Below are 17631 nucleotides of genomic sequence, written 5' to 3'. Positions count from 1 at the left end.
GAGTTAAAATAACTTGAAAAGGCTTAAAAATACAAGATAAAGAACTGGCTGTCAAAATGTCAATATGACTACATGCTACATTTTATTTTCTGCAAGAAATGTTTAGCACAAATGAGTGCAGTTGTCATTTAAAAGGCTCCCACTGTCATTTTACATTAATGGAATGATAAGAAAATTTGAATTGCTCTTTTAATTTCTTTTTCCAGGAGCTTTTAATTTGTCTAAAAATGACAAAAATAAATTAGCAATTACTTAACTATATCAGCCAGCTTAAGACAAGTGTTGCATTTTATTTGCATTATGTTTTATTTATTGCGAATTTGATGATATTTTATCTGTTGAATGTATCCTCTTAATTAAAGAAAAACATTGGGGGTCATTAAAATTTATAAAACATGATTCACAAAAAATATGGAATAGTTGAAAATGATCGCCCTACATTTCTAAAGACTGTACTGACAGCTTTTATGAATTGATAACTTAAGGCTGCATAATTGCACAAAGGTTGGGTTAGAGTTCCTGCGCATGGCAGGGTAGGGGTTCAGTTAGGGGTAGCAGTTAAAATTCTGCTGCTGGGCTGGATTATGAGAAAGGACTAATGGATGTGAAGTTGTGAGGGTTTTAGGGATCGAAGATTCTATTTATTGGAATGAGTCTGTGATCATTTCCTCTTGGATTGTGAAATAACCACACCTTTATTGTGTTTCGATGTTTATGAAGTGTTGTTATGCACTAACAACTTTATTTGCAGATGAATTATTGCAAGGCGGGGAAGAATGGCCTTGGTTTGGCACCAGAGATGGTTATGGAGCACTTTCCTTCATAATGCGGCTGTAAATTATGACACCACCTGTGCAGGGAGTCTTGGGTACCACCCTTGCGAGGCGTCCAGTACTGAGCCAGGGAGAGTGGGTTCTTCACATCCTGTTAATGCCAGGGATATACTGTCATATCCGAATGATTTATTTGCTATTTTGGCAGGAGCATATGGTGTGCTTGTGCTTTCTTTGCTACCATTCCAGATAATAAAAAGTGTGACTTCTTATTGCCAAATATATCTCTTGGTCTTCATTTTATTATAAGTTTTAAGGTTTGTGGGGCTACAATCATGTGCAAGGGGGAGAACATTAACCAAAGAGAAACTTGTACTTGTCCTATGTTATGTCTTGTCAACCTCCATCCCCACCCCCTTGTATTGTGTGGAATGGTGCTATATATTATGATCAAATCACTGAACAGAGTGTCTCACATGGGTGGGGTTTTGGGATCACTAATTACGTATGCCTTCCTAAGCTAGGTAGAAGGATAGTGTACCGCGCTGGCCCAAACTAGCACAGTATGGGCCATGTTCAAAACCTAACTCTCCTTACAGGGAGATTCTAAGAGGAGAGATTTGTTGAAATGTTAAATTTAAACTACACCTGCAGCAAGGGTACATAATATTGTATATAAGTGCCATGGTTTTGTTTTAAGAACAAAATGTAATTAGAAGTCACTCGGATCCTTATGATTGTCCATATTTCCTACTTTCAACACATCAACTTCTAGAACTGACTGTTCACTTGCTGTCTAGTATATCCCACCCCTTGACAGCTGCCATTGAAATAAGATAATACATGTCTTTTACTTCACTTGTCAGTGGTTAGTGTTGCGGCTGATCGGTGTAAGACGCTTTGGAATTCCTTGGCCATATAAAGGCACAAACCTGCAGGCTTATATTCTGAATTTTATACATATTACTTATCTGTGAGGTGACTTATAATTAGAGATGTTCACTGGCCCCCGTATTCTGGTTTTGGTTTTGTTTTTGGCAAAACCACCCTTACGTGTTTTGGTTTTGATTTTGGATCCCTATTTTTTCTAAAATCCCTATTTTTTTTTCTAAAATCACATAATTTTGCTTTTTTCTAAGGATGAGCGGGCTCCGACTCCGCTAATCCGAGCCCACCCGAACAGTGCGGATCCGACGGGATCCGAGCACTGTTCGGGTATTTCCGGCGCCCAAAAAAATTAAACTGAGGCTCTGACGTCCAAGTCTTGCGTCGGATCTCGCGAGACTCGGATTGCATAAATTCCCCGCTAGCGGCCGCCATTTTAATTTGGGCTGTGATCAGGGTAGAGGGAGGTTGTAGGGTAGTGCTCCTGCGTGATCAGTCCAGTTGTGCTTTATGCTTGTGTCCAGTGCTCTGTCCTTGCTGAGTCCAGTGGTCCTTTTGTCCTGTGCTCTGTCCTGCTGAGTCCAGTGGTGCTTTGGCCAGTGTCTGTCCTGCTGAGTCCAGTGGTGCTTTAGTCCTGTGCATTTTTGTGCTAAGTCCATAGTAATTGTCTAATTATTAAAAACTCCAAAAAAAAAAATTATACAAAAAAATTTAAAAAAAATAATTTTAAAAAGTATAAAAAAATTCTAGAGCAATATATTATTGCAGTCCTGAAATATTAGTACTGCAATACCTACATTCACTGTTTCTGCAGTCCAAAAAATAGGAACTGCAATCTATATTACTACGTTCACTGTTTCAGCAGTCCAAAAAATAGGAACTGCAATCTATATTTCTACGTTCACTGTTTAAGCAGTCCAAAAAATAGGAACTGCAATCTATATTACTACGTTCACTGTTTCAGCAATCCAAAAAATAGGAACTGCAATCTATATTACATTTACTATGTTCATTCTTTAAGCAGTTCCAGAGAATAGGTACTGCAATCTATATTACATTTAATACGTTCAAGTTTTAAGCAGTGCAAGAGAATAGGTACTGCAATCTATATTACATTTACTACGTTCATTCTTTAAGCAGTTCCAGAGAATAGGTACTGCAATCTATATTACATTTAATACGTTAAATTTTTAAGCAGTGCAAGAGAATAGGTACTGCAATCTATATTACAAGAGAAAGTGAGGGAGGAGCTGGTAAACCATTGCGATTCCACCAAGCATGTAGCTCTTGTGGATGAAGCCCTTCGTACGCTTTGCCAGGATCCGAGGGTGGTCACTCTTTTAAAGTCAGAGGAATACATTCTGGCCACCGTGTTCGATCCTCGGTTTAAAGCGTATGTTGTGTCTCTGTTTCCGGCGGACACAAGTCTACAGAGGTGCAAAGACCTGCTGGTCAGGAGATTGTCCTCTGTAGAGCACCATGACATGACAACAGCTCCTTCTTCATTTTTTTCCACACCTAAGGCTGCGAGGAAAAAGCTCAGTTTTCCTAAAAGACCCACTAGCGGGGATGCAGACAACATCTGGTCCGGACTGAAGGACCTGCCAACCATTGCAGACATGTCTAATGTCGCTGCATTGGATGCTGTCACAATTGAAAAAATGGTGGAGGATTATTTTTCTGACACCATCCAAATAGACATGTCAGACAGTCCATATTGTTACTGGCAGGAAAAAAAGGCAGTTTGGAAGCCCCTGTACAAACTGGCTCTATTTTACCTGAGTTGTCCCCCCTCCAGTGTGTACTCGGAAAGAGTTTTTAGTGCAGCGGGGAACCTGGTCAGTGAGCGGCGAAGGAGGTTGCTTCCTCAGAACGTTGAAAAAATGATGTTCATAAAAATGAATTATCAATTCCTCAATCAAGTACAGCACTGCCCTCCAGATAATACAGAGGGACCTGTGGTTGCGGAGTCCAGCGGGGACGAATTGATAATGTGTGAGGATGAGGAAGTACACACTGAAGGGGGCCAGGAATCAGAGGATGAGGATGAGGACGACATCTTGCCTCAGTAGAGCCAGTTTAGTTTGTACAGGAAGAGATGAATAGCTTTTTTTGTGTCGGTGCCCAAACAAACCAATCATTTCAGCCACAGTAGTTTGGTAGGCCCTGTCGCTGAAATGATTGGTTTGTTAAAGTGTGCATGTCCTATTTCAGCAACATCAGGGTGGGTTGGAGGGCCCAAGGACAATTCCATCTTGCAACTCTTTTTTTGGCATTATGTGCTCTTTGGGGCAGTTCTTAGCACAGCTAGGAAACATTGTCACACAGCAGTGGCAGAAAAAAAAAGTGGTGCAAGATGGAATTGTCCTTGGATCATGAAAGCAGTTATGGTTCATTTGATCACTCCACCCATTTTTTGGTACCTGTGGTAATTCTACAGCTAACACATGGCGACGAGCGCTGACCCGTAACCCCCCCCCCCCCCCCGCCCTGGAATCTGTGCTTTTATCAGACCCAGACCAATCCAGGGTGCCAGAACAATGCACTAAAAAGAGCCATTGTAATTCACAGCAAAAAGCAAGTTCATCACTGAGCTTCGAATCAGCCCAATTCCCACAAAATTATAATCTAGTTAGGTACCTTTGATGTAAGGTGCAGATTACAAACACTTGATGAAACAGCAGCAAAGTGGAAGGTAATACATTTACACGTCTATTTAGGCATCCATGCTTACATTTCTTCTGCAAGCAACGTTGTTCTTTGTTAATAAAACTGTTGTCTTTATACCGTTCAAAAAAATTTAAAATAATTCTCCACCATTCTTTGGATGTTGATAGTAGGATCAGGTGAAGTTAAAGCAGAGATGTCACTAATTCTGGTCAATTCTTTTACAGAAGACAAGACCAGGGGCTAGATTTACTAAACAGCGGGTTTGAAAAAGTGGAGATGTTGCCTATAGCAACCAGATTCTAGCTGTCATCTTGTAGAATGTACTTAATAAATGACAGCTAGAATCTGATTGGTTGCTATAGGCAACACCTCCACTTTTTCACACCCCCAGTGTAGTAAATCCAGCCCCAGATGTCAAATTGTTGTGCTGAGTCATCTGCATCATCAATAGGTGTCTAAGATTTTTGCTAAGCACATAACAGTATATAGCACATGTAGGTAAAATTGTCACAAAGCGGTAGCTGAAAGGAAAAGTGGTGCAAGATGGAATTGTCCTTTGGCCCTCCCACCCTTATGTTGGATCTTAGAAAGGACTTGGACACTTTAACAAACCAAGCACTTCAGCCACAAAAGTGGCACTCCTTGTGGCTGAAGTGCTTGATTTGTTTGGGCCCCCACAAAACAAGCTAACAATGGGCTCAAAACACCTAAGATAACAGTGCTGTTAATGATTTCTACTGTGACAAGATGTTGTTGTCATCATCCTCAGCCTCATCAGTTTGTACATCATCCTTACACATTATTAATTCATCACTGCTGGAATTCACCATTACAGATGTCTCAGAATTTTGATGTAATTGGCTTTCCCGTGGAAATTGACGTTCATTTTTATGAACATCATCTTTACCACATTTTGAGGAAGTAGCCTCCTAAGCTGATCGCTGACAAGGTTCCCGGCTGTGCTGAAAACTCTTTCCGAGTACACACTGGAGGGTGGGCAGCTTGGGAAGTGCAAAGCGAGTTGGTACATGGGTCTCCAAACTCCCTTTTAACCCTCCCAGTGTGTAAAGGGACTGTCCGATGTGTCTATTTCTATGCTGTCATTAAAATAACCCTACACCATCCTTTGGATGTTGATAGCAGGATCAGGTGAAGTTACGGCAGAGGTGTCACGTTTTTTGGTCAATTCTTTTAGACCAGACTCGATGTCAAAATGTTGTACTGAGTCATCTGCATCATCCCTGTTTCTCTTGGGAAAGCTAAGTTTTATCCTAGCAGGAGTTGAGTGAGAAACTGAGGGTGGAGACACCGTCCTGTCACCTAACACTTGAGCTGTCATCTTGCTCACCCGGAGCTCCTTGCATCTCTTCAGATCTGGTTCAGTTGGAAACAAAGAGAAGACATAGCTCTTAAATCTGGGATTAAGCACAGTCGACGAAATGTAGTGATCCGATTTCAAGATTTTGATAACTCTTGGATCCTGGCGAAGTAAATAAAGTACTTGATCTACAAGTCCAACATACTTAGCGGAACTGCTTTTTTTAAAAGGCTCTGCACCACCAAGTTTATTGTGTGAGCAAAATAGGGAATGTGATGGAATTCACCCAGCTGTAATCAGAAATGACATATCCTGAGGAGAGTCCAAGCTGGATAAGCCATGTTGCAATGGCATCCCTTAGTTTTTGAAACAGATTGTCAGCTGTATGCCTCTTAGTGAAGCTGGTGATAAACAGAGTAGCCTGCCAAATGTGAAGTACTTGGGTACATTCTGCTGCTGTTCCTGCTGGTTAAGGCGAATCACCAACCCAGTGGGCTGTCACAATCATATAATCTTTAGTTTGCCCAGTTCCACTTGTCCACATTTCTGTGGTTAAGTGTACTGTGGGTAGAATGGCATTTTGTAGCCCAATAATTACATTTTTACAAACCTTCTGGTAGAGGTGAGGAATAGTTTTGCTAGTGAAATGGTGTGCTGATGGAATTTGGTAATGGGGACACAAGACCTCATGTAACTGTCTAAAACCAGCTGCATTAATAGTGGATATTGGACATAGATCTAATACTAGCATAGTCGCCATGGCGTCTGTGATCCACTTTGCGACTGGGTGACAGCTTTCATACTTGCTTCCTCTTGCAAAGGATTGTTTAACAGTCAATTATTGTAAACTACTAGTAGTCTTCTTCTTGGTCTACTTCTGGGATGAAGATTCACCCCCAGCAGCAGCAGCAGCAGCCATGGGACTAACGCTCAAAGAATTCTTCTGAGGAATCCAGGATAGTGGAGGAGACAGCGAGCCTTAGCAACTTGGATGCAGGACTAAATCTGATCACTACTGAGGATATTGATGAAGATGGTGTTTTGGATGTAGATTGCAGGTGTCAGGATCTAGCTGACAGAAGGGACCTAGCTGATGATGGACTGCTTGTTGTTATTTTTTTAGCATAAGTTTCCAATTTTCCCAACAGTTTCCCATGACCTTGCTTCAAATGGCATAGCATGGATGAGGTTAATAGATGGTTAAGGTCCCTATCTCGACTGACTGTGAATTTACATACACTACAAATGGCTAGACAACTGTATGTCAGGATTTGGGTAAAAATAATTGGGTCTTATGTCCAGGCCTTCTTCTTATCATGTGCAAGAGCTGCACCCACCAGTGCAGGACTTACACAAACAACATCATCCTCATCAACATCCTCATTAGTGCCCTCGTCGGCTACACAAAAATCCGCCTCATCCTGTTGAAATTCCAAAGTGGCATCCTCAATTTGTGTATCACCGGCTACACTTGGGCTGTTCATGCACACATCTGCAGAAATGCTGAAAGGGGCCTTTTTTTATGGGTACATAAAGAATGGTCAGGATTACACATAGCACTCGTGGATAGACTCTCCTCAGGGATTTGTGTCATTTCTGAATCAGAACATACATTTTCCTCTAATGCCTTACTGGTTTCTTCCAGCTCGGCTTTTACACGTAAATGTATGTGGACACCACTTTTGGACTCTGAATTACAAGGTCTTGCTTGGTCACGACTGACCTTTCAAGAAGATGCCTCAGTGACAGTTGCAGAACTAGCAACTGAGGCAAAGGCCTCATTCTTTCCTTGCTACTGCGTGTGTAGAATGGAATGTTGGCAATTTTATTTTATTCTGCAGATAACTTTGCTTGGATTACAGGTTTTTTTTTCTTGACCAAGGTGAAAGGTTTTTTTTTAAATTTTGTTGTTTCCCTGACTTACAAACACTATGCACTTTAACATAGGCTTTACCAGATGACGTAGAGGGATTACTATCATCATGACTGGTGCCAGCAGCTACTTAGTGCTCCTGCTCCTCTGTGTACTCCTGTGAATCCATTTTGATAACACTGTACAATTTGACTGCAAATTCAGGAGACCAATCCTGCCAGCTCTGGTATTTCACTTTCAGCAATGACAATTAGCAATGGAGCAATGGAGCTCTCCTATTTGTGTGTTACCTTTATAACACCACACAATTTGACTGCAAATTCAGAAGACCAAGCCTGCCAGCCCTAGTATTTCTATTTCAGCAATGGCAATTAGCAAATGGAGCAATGGAGCTCTCCTCTTTGTGTGTTACCTATATAACACAGTACAATGTAACTGTAGATTTACACCAAGACTGCCAGCCTTATTATTTGTATTTCAGTAATGACAATTAGCAATGAAGCAATGGAGCTCTCCTGAATGTCACTGGAGACTTTGAAGAACACTGCTACCCCTCCTCCTTTTCTACCTATGATGTTCCCCAACTGCACTAGAGTCTTCCAAGAACTGTGCTACCCCTTCTGTGTCCCTCTGTGAAATGGCGCTGGATCGCCATGAAGGGCGGTACTTATAGAATCCAAAACTCACGAGATCCGACGATGTCATGATGATGTTTTGCCTCGTTTTCAATTCCGAGGGCGCGCGAAAGAACCGAGCTGGCTCGGCTCGGTACTCAGATCTGCTGAGTTCGGGTGTGTTCAGTTCTTGGGGAACCGAGCCCGAGCATCTCTACTTATAATATATGTAATAATTTGCAGGACAGGGTGTATTATTCTGCACAATGCACATGTTTTACTAATGAACTTACCTCAGTACTTTGTTTTCTCTGGTTTTTTAATGTTGTGGCTGAACTTTGTGTGTGTATGTGTATGCGTAAGTGTAATAAATACAATATATATATATATATATATATATAATATATATATATATATATATATATATATATATATATAAACAGAGGGAGGCATTTAGCTGACAAGATGCAGAGAAAGCATGCAAGCAGAGTAAAACATTGGTGCAGTTATGCACCTAGATTGATGATAAACCAGGTAAGGACTTATGTGTGACAAACAATAGTTTAAGTTTGGTTAACTCACATGATTTGAAAGCTTTTTCCTCACAGCAAACACACAAGGTGTGTCTGTGCAAACAGAACCATTGATGGGAGTTTCCTCTTAAAGGGAAGGTGGGTGTGTCACCTGCCCATCAAGCTAGGGCTGGGGGAGGAGTATCATGTATAAAAGCTTGCTTGTATCATTTGTTCAGTGAGACCAACGCTGGGGAAGCTGGCTGGTCTTTAGAGAGCTGGTCTTTGTTTAGCTAGCGTGTAGGGTTTCCAGAATTGCTGTGAAATCTGTACGGTGTCAAAAACATTTACCTTCCTGACAATAAAACTACATAAAAAGGAAGAAGTTCTTCGCGTGTGCTTCAGCAGTACGGGCTCTTGCCACAAGTGGTGTGAGAAGTGGGATACTCCGGGAAGCAAGTTTCCACTACCCAACCCGCACAGACGTTAACATGGAGGAAGTATTGAGAACCCTCGTGAATGTGGCCGCTGCGCAGCAAAATCAGCAAGCTCGGATGCTACGAGTCGCTGTGGCACAGGTGGAAAGAGTTAAGCCAGGTGAGGCATGACAGAAATGAACCACCTGTTCCAGCTCTGCAGAAAATGTCACCAGCTGATGACGTAGAAGCATATCTAGTGTCTTTTAAGAGACTTGCAAAAAGGGCAAAATGGCCTCCTAATGATTGGGCTGAGAGGCTGGCGCCATATATGACTAGTGAAGCTCAGCGAGCTTACATGGATCTAGATGGGTCAGGGCTGGCAGAGAGCAAGCAGAAAACAAGCAGAGGTCAGGGTCAATCAGAGTTCAAGCAGAGTCACAAACAAAGCCAAGGGTCACAATAGGTATCAGGTCAAAGCAAAGTATCCACAGGACAGGACAGAGCAGGTCAGCAATAGTGCAGGACACAGATGCTTTAACCAGAAGGGAGGCCAAACCCTCCCTGCATTATACACAGACATACACACCAATCAGGGAACAGGAGGGGCATAGTCCAAGCCTCCCTGGGCTTGTTTAATTAATTAGTACAGCCCTCCTCCTATTGCCCAGGAGGCTATATAAATAATAATTATTTCACTTGCGCACGCACCAGGCTGCGGTTCTGCCGGGGTGCAGCACTATTACCGAGAGTGTCCCGGTCGCTGTCTAGGTGATGGATGGGATGAGAAACTATAAGCAGTGTCAGACTGGGGCATGAAGGGCCCACCGGGGAATGCAACACTAGGGGCCCACCAAAGGGGGTGTGGTCAGCCATCATAGAGGCGGAACCAGACACTAGAGGGGGAGTGGTCAGTCCACGAAAGACAGCTAGCACCTTAGTGTAGTGAAACTACAAGCCCCAGCATGCTTTGCCAATATATAGCAGCTTATTGCTGTAAGGATATGCTGGGACTTGTAGTTTCACAATACCTGGAGTACCACAAGTTAGCCAAGCCTGCACTAGACTCAGAACATTTGACAGACTGTCCTACCTGTTGTTGTCACTTATACCACCTGTGGCTGCTGGTTTCTTTAGTTGCGGCTTGTCTGGATCCAGGAATGTTGAGGGCCCTATTTGGAAAAAATAATGGGTACATTTAGAAATGCCAACCATCCCTGCCATTAAATCAACAGCACCCACATTCAATTATAGACCCAAACCACCTCAGCATTAAAGGTCCCATCACCCCCTCCCTATAGTGTTCTCTGTGCAGCCCCCCTAACTAGAGTTTAGTATAGTCAGCCCCCCTATAGTTTAGTATAGATAGGCAGCCCCCCTATGCCACATAGTAGTGCCCCCAAAACAATGCTATGCCACACGGTAGTACCCACAATGTTATGCCACGCAAGTGTCCCCGATTCATATTATGCCTGCAATAGTCCTCTCAATTCACACACATTTTATATATATATATATATATATATATATATATATTTTTTTTGAGAACAGATGTAATGGGAGACCCCATATACTTTTTACGATGAGCGCTAACTTAGTACTTTCTGGTAAAAATAAAAAGAAGGTGAAGAGGGTGATGCTGCCACTATTCCCAGGGGGTAGAGTATCCTGACAGTACTCAAAATAATGAAAATTTACAGGGTTTTATGGGATGGGCGCAAATCAGGGGGGAAGTGGGACACACAAGGATACAAACATACACACCTATTTGGACTGTAATGTGTATCTAATACTGGGTGTGCGTAATGATCAACAAAGCTAAGCTAATATCAAAACCAATACTAATAACATTGTAATCCAGTGTTATCAAGATAAAAAACTGTAATACATAAATGATTTTTTAGCACAAACAATATAAACAACTGGTTAAAGTATACTTACCCAAAAGTTGATTGATGCAGCCTCTCTGATCTTCTCCCTTCAGCGGCGCGGTAACATCAGCTGACAGGGTGAGTGGGCGGGTCACATGATCGCAGCTGCGATCGCATGTGAAAGGTAAAAGATGACTGGCTGTCAGTGACAGCCAGTCATCCGCAGCAGTGGGGACGCCAGAGAGGAATGCGAGCACCCTGGTGTGACCAACGGGCCTCCAGGTAAGCTCCGCCCACAACTAAAAGGGGGTGTGGCCGTAAGGTAGCCGGGCCTACCGGTAATTTTACCGGTAGTCCTGTGGGCCAGTCCGACGCTGACTATAAGTGACGTCCCGGCTGTTGCCATAGCAGCCAGGACTCACTCCGGGACTGTGGTGCAGAAGCCGCCGCAGCTCCTTACAGTACCCACCCTTGAGGAGAGGTTAAGGAACCTCGACATCTATATATCTATAGAATCTATTGATAAGTTTGTCAGCATGTAGACGATTCCACGGAATCCAGGATCGTTCCCCTGGGCCACAATCCTTCCATTGTACCAAGAAATTAATTTGTCCTTGGACTCACTTGGAATCAAAAACTTTTTCTATCAGAAATTCCCGACTTTCACCTTGTTGACCGAGTGAGCTCTCTGCGATTGATGGCACATAAACTTGCTAGAATAGGAACTGAGGGCTGAATTGAGGCTCAAGGGATTTTAAAAGCTGAGGCTGGATCTGTGGACTGTAGTGGTACTCTGAGGGTTAATAATTTGACGCCCATCTGATTCATGGAGGAGGGATCGTTGGCAATGATATATGGGATGGTCCGAGGAGAAGCAGTCTATTGTGCAGCTAGTCGTTGGTGGACAAGTATCTCTGTACCCACTGACTGTCCCCTATTTAATTTCTCAAGTTTTCTTTGCTCTCCTCCCCTTTTCATTCTCTTTCTGTGTCTTGACATCTGCTATTTGCTGGCTATTTTTCCTTGGTTTGTTCCTGTGTGGATTTGTCAGTTTTACATTGTTTTCAGGGTTTTCTTTTGGGGTTTTTTTCTTGGTAACACGTCTCTTGTAGCAGATGATGGTCATGTTGGTTCTGGGCGAATCTCCAAGTTGGGAGTGGCATGCCTCGCCACGAGCGGGTTTGGAAGGTCAGTTGGTTGGATCTGAGGGTGGTTCTGTTTTCCAAGGTGAGTCCAATATGTATGATTTGCCTGATGTAAAACCTGTATTGTCGGACTGTTATAGCTTGAGTATTGCCTCTTCTGACTCCGGGGACTGCCCCAGCGTCTGGTTAAGCACTTGCGGTAGCATATTGTGCCCCGTCAGGGCAATCACGTAGCGGAATGTAGGCCCGGGCGTTACAGGGGTTCCCGTCTCTTTGACAGGGGGGGGAGGAAATGGTGCGCTGCGCTAGCACGGCCATATTTCAGGGGGTCAGGAATTCTGTTTGGGACAGGATTGATAAAGGCAGGTATGTTGATATGTTTGCTGTGTCCAAACAATGCAAGAAAATGGTGGTGGTTGTAATGTCGTGGCAGGGACGGAGGAGAAGCTAGCTATAAGTCTTATAAAAACTGACGTGACGGCAGCAGCCAGGGCGAGGTTGGGTTAGTGCGCCCTTTCTCATCAAGGGTCGGTGCTACCCTTTCAACTGTGCAAGTTGCCCACATAGGCCAGGGTGTAAGTTCTCCCACACTTGCCTTGGATGCGGGGGAGGTCACCCAGCTAAGTCATGTGACAAGCAGGACAAAAGGGGAGAATCAGCCAGCCCATCACCGGCACTGCGGAAAGCAGGATCACTAATTAATGTGGTTAGCCTGAGTTGATGGCTTAGTCGCTACCCGTGCAAGTGTGAAGTGGAATTTTTGAGGGAGGGTTTTCTTTACGGGTTTCAGGTACCTATCGAAGGGCCAGTTCATTAGGGTAGGAAATTTGAAATCTGCCAGTGTGTTGGCGGCCAATATTAGCAAGGAAGTTGCGCTGGGGACGCATGAGCGGCCATTTCCGTAGTCCACCTTACCGGGATTTGTGGTCTCCCCGGTAGGAGTGGTTCCCAAGAAGGTTGCAGGGAAGTTTAGACTGATTCAGCACCTCTCATTACCCCATGGGTCTTCGGTGAACAATGCAATCCCGGAGAAGTTTGGTAGGGCCACTTACCAGTTCTTCGAGGCCGCCCTTGACATGGTGCGTGGTTTTGGTGAAGACACATTGCTGTGGAAGGTTGACGTTGAGTCAGCTTTTCGTTTGTTGCTACGTCACCCTGACTTTTCCCTTCATGGGTTTCAGGTTGGAGGATGGCTATTATGTAGTCAGATGCCTCCCCATGGGATGCGTGGTTTCCTTGTGCATTCTGTGAGTGCTTCAGTTAATTCCTACATTGGTGTGTCTGCACGGGCACAGGCCATCAGGGAATCGCCCATTACTTGGATGATTTCTTGGTGGTCGGGCCTGGGGGCAGGGAAGCTACCTGCAAGGAGATGTTGTTCTCAGTAATGGCCCTGTTCCATTCACTGGGCGTCCCAGGCGCTAGAGAAAAAACAGAAGGTCAAACAAGGCAGTAGTCGTACCTGGGTATCGAGATAGACACGTTCTTGGGCCTTTGTCGGCTACCACTTGAAAAAGTGAGTAAGCTGCGTGGTGCGATACAGGAGGTGCTAGGGCCTGGCGGAGTGACTGTCACACTTCTTGTATCACAAACGGAACTCAATAGCCAGGTAGTTCTGTAGTAAACAGGATTTATTTTCATATATATATCGCTCAAGTATCCAACAAGTGAAATCTACAGTCTCAAGATAGATAAAGGTCTGGTAGAAATGTCAAGCAGTTGTATTCCAAATCACAAGTGGGATCAAGGTTCTGTGGAAGCATCTAGTTCAGATACAAACACAATACTCAAGCAAAAGCTTCAAAACTGGAAGTATCTTTTCTAGGCCCAAACAGGAAATGAGATCCAAGATGGAATCTTCATGAGACAGTCCCGGCCATCTTGGATAAGGGCTATTGTAAAGGCAAGTTCATAACAGAGATCCAAGATGGGATCTTTATGAGACAGTCCCGGCCATCTTGAATAAGGGAAATTCTAAGGGCAAGTTCATAACAGGCAAGTACATAACAGTGACGCTGTGTCAGGCTCAAGGTATGCTCGGGCAACACGTGGTTTTATCTGGTAATTCTGTGTGCTGCAAGGTGAGGAAATCTATATCAGATCAGCTGGGGCAAGGGCGCTAGAATGCAACTGTTCCGAAAGTGGGTTGCTCTGTTTGCCCGATTGCAATAATCAGTGAAATTGCTTTCCTGTGGCCTAGTGGGGCTCTCAGCACACATTCTTTCCGTATTGGGGCAGCTACATCGGCTTCAGTTGCTGGGGTGTCATGGCCCGCTATAAAGGAGTTATGCAGGTGGAAAACTAATGTGTAAAAACATTATGTATGACCCTCTCTTCTTCCTTGACTTTTTTTCTCAGCTGGCTCTCGCTGCTGTAGGGGCACAAGGTTTCGACTGCTCATGCTTTTGGAGGAAGGACAGAAGGGATTTCTCTATTTTTGCCTCTAAAAAGTGTTAGGAACCCCTCCAGCCGGCACAACACAACCCGGAGTCTACTCTGCCAATCAGGTGTTCACTGGAGCCCCTGATGGTGGGGACAGACTGGGCTGCAGACTGACAGAGGGTTGTGAACCGTGTACCGGCTGGGGAGAACCCAGGCAAGCAGAGTGAGGTCCACGCAGAGGTCAAGGGCCGGCAGCAGGTTGCAATTCCAGTTAACAAGCCGGGGTCAAGGGTCACAGGCAAACAGGAGAAACGGTAAACAGGCCAAAGGTCAGGGTCACGGGATACACAAGCGAAGTCCAAATACAAGCCAAGGGTCATACACGAGAGATCAGCAGAATTTCAATACACAGGAGCAGGAACAAGCAGGTCAGCAGACTGGGAGGCAGAAGCTATAACCGTCAATGAGGTAGCAGACCTCATTGCCTTAAATAGTAAGCACAGCCAATCAGAGCCTGGCTCTGATAGTACCCAGCCCCTAAATTCATTAGCCCGCAGGCTAGTAACATTGATGAGCGCATGCGCCGGCTTCTCATTGCCGGGACGCAGCGCTGAAGCGTCCAACCGTTGCCCTGGCAACAGCCGGGTTATGGGCGGAAGTGACGTCCCGGTCGCCATAGCGACGGCCGGGACGCAGGTAAGAGAGTCGCGGCGGCTGGGCACCGCCGCTGCTCTTAACAAAAATTGTGCCTGATTGGCACTTGGCACCACAAGGTTTTATGATTTTACCTTTGCATGTGCTTCTGCTTCTTTCACTTTGTGGGAATGTACACTTCTGGTGCGATGGACTGCTGATTACGATGGATATGGATGTGCATGCTTTTTCTCTAGGCCATGCTGGCCACCTTTTTGATTCTTTTTCCTTCTCCATTCACCTTTCTTTGAAATGTGCTTGTTTGAGATGTATGCTAATATTTATATTTGTCTTTTGCTGCACTTGTATGTTCATTGGGCTGCATTGCATAGGGCAGCAGTGGATACATCTGCTAGTCCAGAGTTCGTAGTGGTCCAGTGGATTGGTCAGAGGGGTTTACGGTAGCCCGGTTTTAGGAAACTCCTGGTAGACGAGGTAGCAAAACGAGCAGTGCCCCTTATTTTGGTAGATAATCTAGGAGGGAATGATTTGGAATTAGGAAAATATGTTGATCTTAATTTCTCAATTCTTTCTGAGTTGGCTTGGGTCCGTGCCTCTTGGCCCGATCTTATTATATGCTGGTCTGATATAGTGCCTAGGTTGAATTGGCATTATTTCTGCAATGGCCGAGTGGCCGATGAGGTACGGAAGAAGGTTAACTTGGTGATAGCCCGTTCAATCAATCGTTTGGTGGTGTGCGGATTGAACACCCGCTTATTTGTTTTCAGAATTCACGTCTTTATAGTTCAGATGGTGTTAATTGGAAGGCATGTTGTTGCTTTGACTGCTCTTTTTCTCCACCACCATACCTATACAAAATAAATTCCTTTGCTTTCGCCACATTTAAGTTGTGTCATTTATTTTATGTTTAGTTAAATGGTGTAAGAGTTTAAGGGAAGGAATGGGTGTCAGCCATTAAGCATTTTATGGATAACAGGTTTGAGGAGAGAGCAGTGAAAAGTGTTCAGGGAATGATGAAGCTTTAGTCTGAAGGCATCAGGATTAAATTGATTGATGATGGAAAAGGGTCAATGTATATTCCCATTCACAAGTCTGTCTATGGACCATCTATAATTAAAGCACTTTTTTTCATTATGAAGCCACAACACCCAATTTACTTGACTGTCAGTTATGTTATAGAGAAAGACAACTTGCATAAAGAAAACAAAAGTAGCCACCTAAAAATGTCCTTGGTTTTGTAGCTACCAAAAGATGGAATGACTAGCCAATGTTAGCAGTTCAGATGTTAATAAAACTTCTCAAATATAGTCATCCCTTTACCAAATCATAGCACAAAGATTTATTTGTTTAATCTTTATGTACTTTGTGGACAATTTGCATTGATGAAACCGATTAATCTCCAGTGACTAATCACAATAGTTGTATAATCAAGGTAATAAGATAAATGATAGTCATCTTCAGGGGGATGATGAGGATAGACATTTACTCCTTCACAACCTCAACAGTGAGAAGTTGAAATGAGGATAAAACTTTACCTCTGTACAATAAACCAAACAGTGATACAGGCAAAAAAGGATAAATGTCCCAAAACAACCCTACAGTCATGGCCAAAAGTTTTGAGAATAACACAAGTATTGGTTTTCACAAAGTTTGCTACTTCAATGTTTTTATACTTTTTTGTCAGATGTTTTTATGGTACACTGAAGTAAAATTACAAGCATTTCATAAGCGTCAAAGGCTTTTATTGACAATTACATTAAATTTATGCAAAGAGTCAATATTTGCAGTGTTGATCCTTCTTTTTGAAGACCTATGCAATTCGCCCTGGCATGCTGTCAATCAACTTTTGGACCATATACTGACTGATGGCCGCCCATACATGCCTCATCAATGCTTGGAGTTTGTTAAAATTTGTGGGTTTTTGTTTGTCCACCCGCCTCTTCAGGATTGACTACAAGTTCTCAATGGGATTAAGGTCTGGGGAGTTTCCTGGCCATGAACCCAAAATTTCAATGTTTTGATCTCCGAGCCACTTAGTTATCACATTTGCCTTATGGCAAGGTGCTCCATCATGTTGGAAAAGGTATTGCTCGTCACCAAACTGTTTTTGGATGGTTGAGAGAATTTGCTCTTGGAGGATGTTTTGGTACCATTCTTTATTCATGGCTGTGTTCTTAGGCAAAATTGTGAGTGAGCCCACTTTCTTGGCTGAGAAGCAACCCCACACATGAATATTCTCAGGATTCTTTACTGACAAAGGACTGATGGTAGCGCTCACCTTTCCTTCTCCAGACAAGTGTTTTTCCAGATGCCCCAAACAATCTGAAAGGGGATTCATCAGAGGAAATGACTTTACCCCAGTCCTCAGCAGTCCAATCCCTGTACCTTTTTCAGAATATGAGTCTGTCCCTAATGTTTTTCCTGGAAAGAAGTGACTTCTTTGCTAGCCTTCTTGACACCAGGTCATCCTCCAAAAGTCTTTGCTTCACTGTGCATGCAGATGCACTCACACCTGCCT

General features: G+C 43.6%; 1 protein-coding gene across 4 annotated transcripts in view; it reads right to left on the bottom strand.

Annotated features, from left to right (window-relative positions):
- IPCEF1 (interaction protein for cytohesin exchange factors 1) overlaps window positions 1-17631 on the bottom strand; it is a 209755-nt gene that overhangs the window by 117613 nt on the left and 74511 nt on the right. For 3 of the 4 annotated variants that reach the window (XM_075203484.1, XM_075203485.1, XM_075203483.1), the window contains exon 2: window positions 10155-10233. The exons of the other annotated variant lie outside the window; for it this stretch is intronic. The gene's annotated coding sequence lies outside the window, so the exon portion shown is untranslated. The remainder of the gene's footprint in view (window positions 1-10154; window positions 10234-17631) is intronic. 4 annotated transcript variants of the gene reach the window in all.

Source organism: Mixophyes fleayi, chromosome 3 (genome assembly GCF_038048845.1).
Source record: "Mixophyes fleayi isolate aMixFle1 chromosome 3, aMixFle1.hap1, whole genome shotgun sequence".
Classification (NCBI taxonomy): domain Eukaryota; kingdom Metazoa; phylum Chordata; class Amphibia; order Anura; family Limnodynastidae; genus Mixophyes; species Mixophyes fleayi.
Note: the sequence above shows the minus strand (reverse complement) of the source record. Positions and strands in the feature narration are given on the sequence as shown.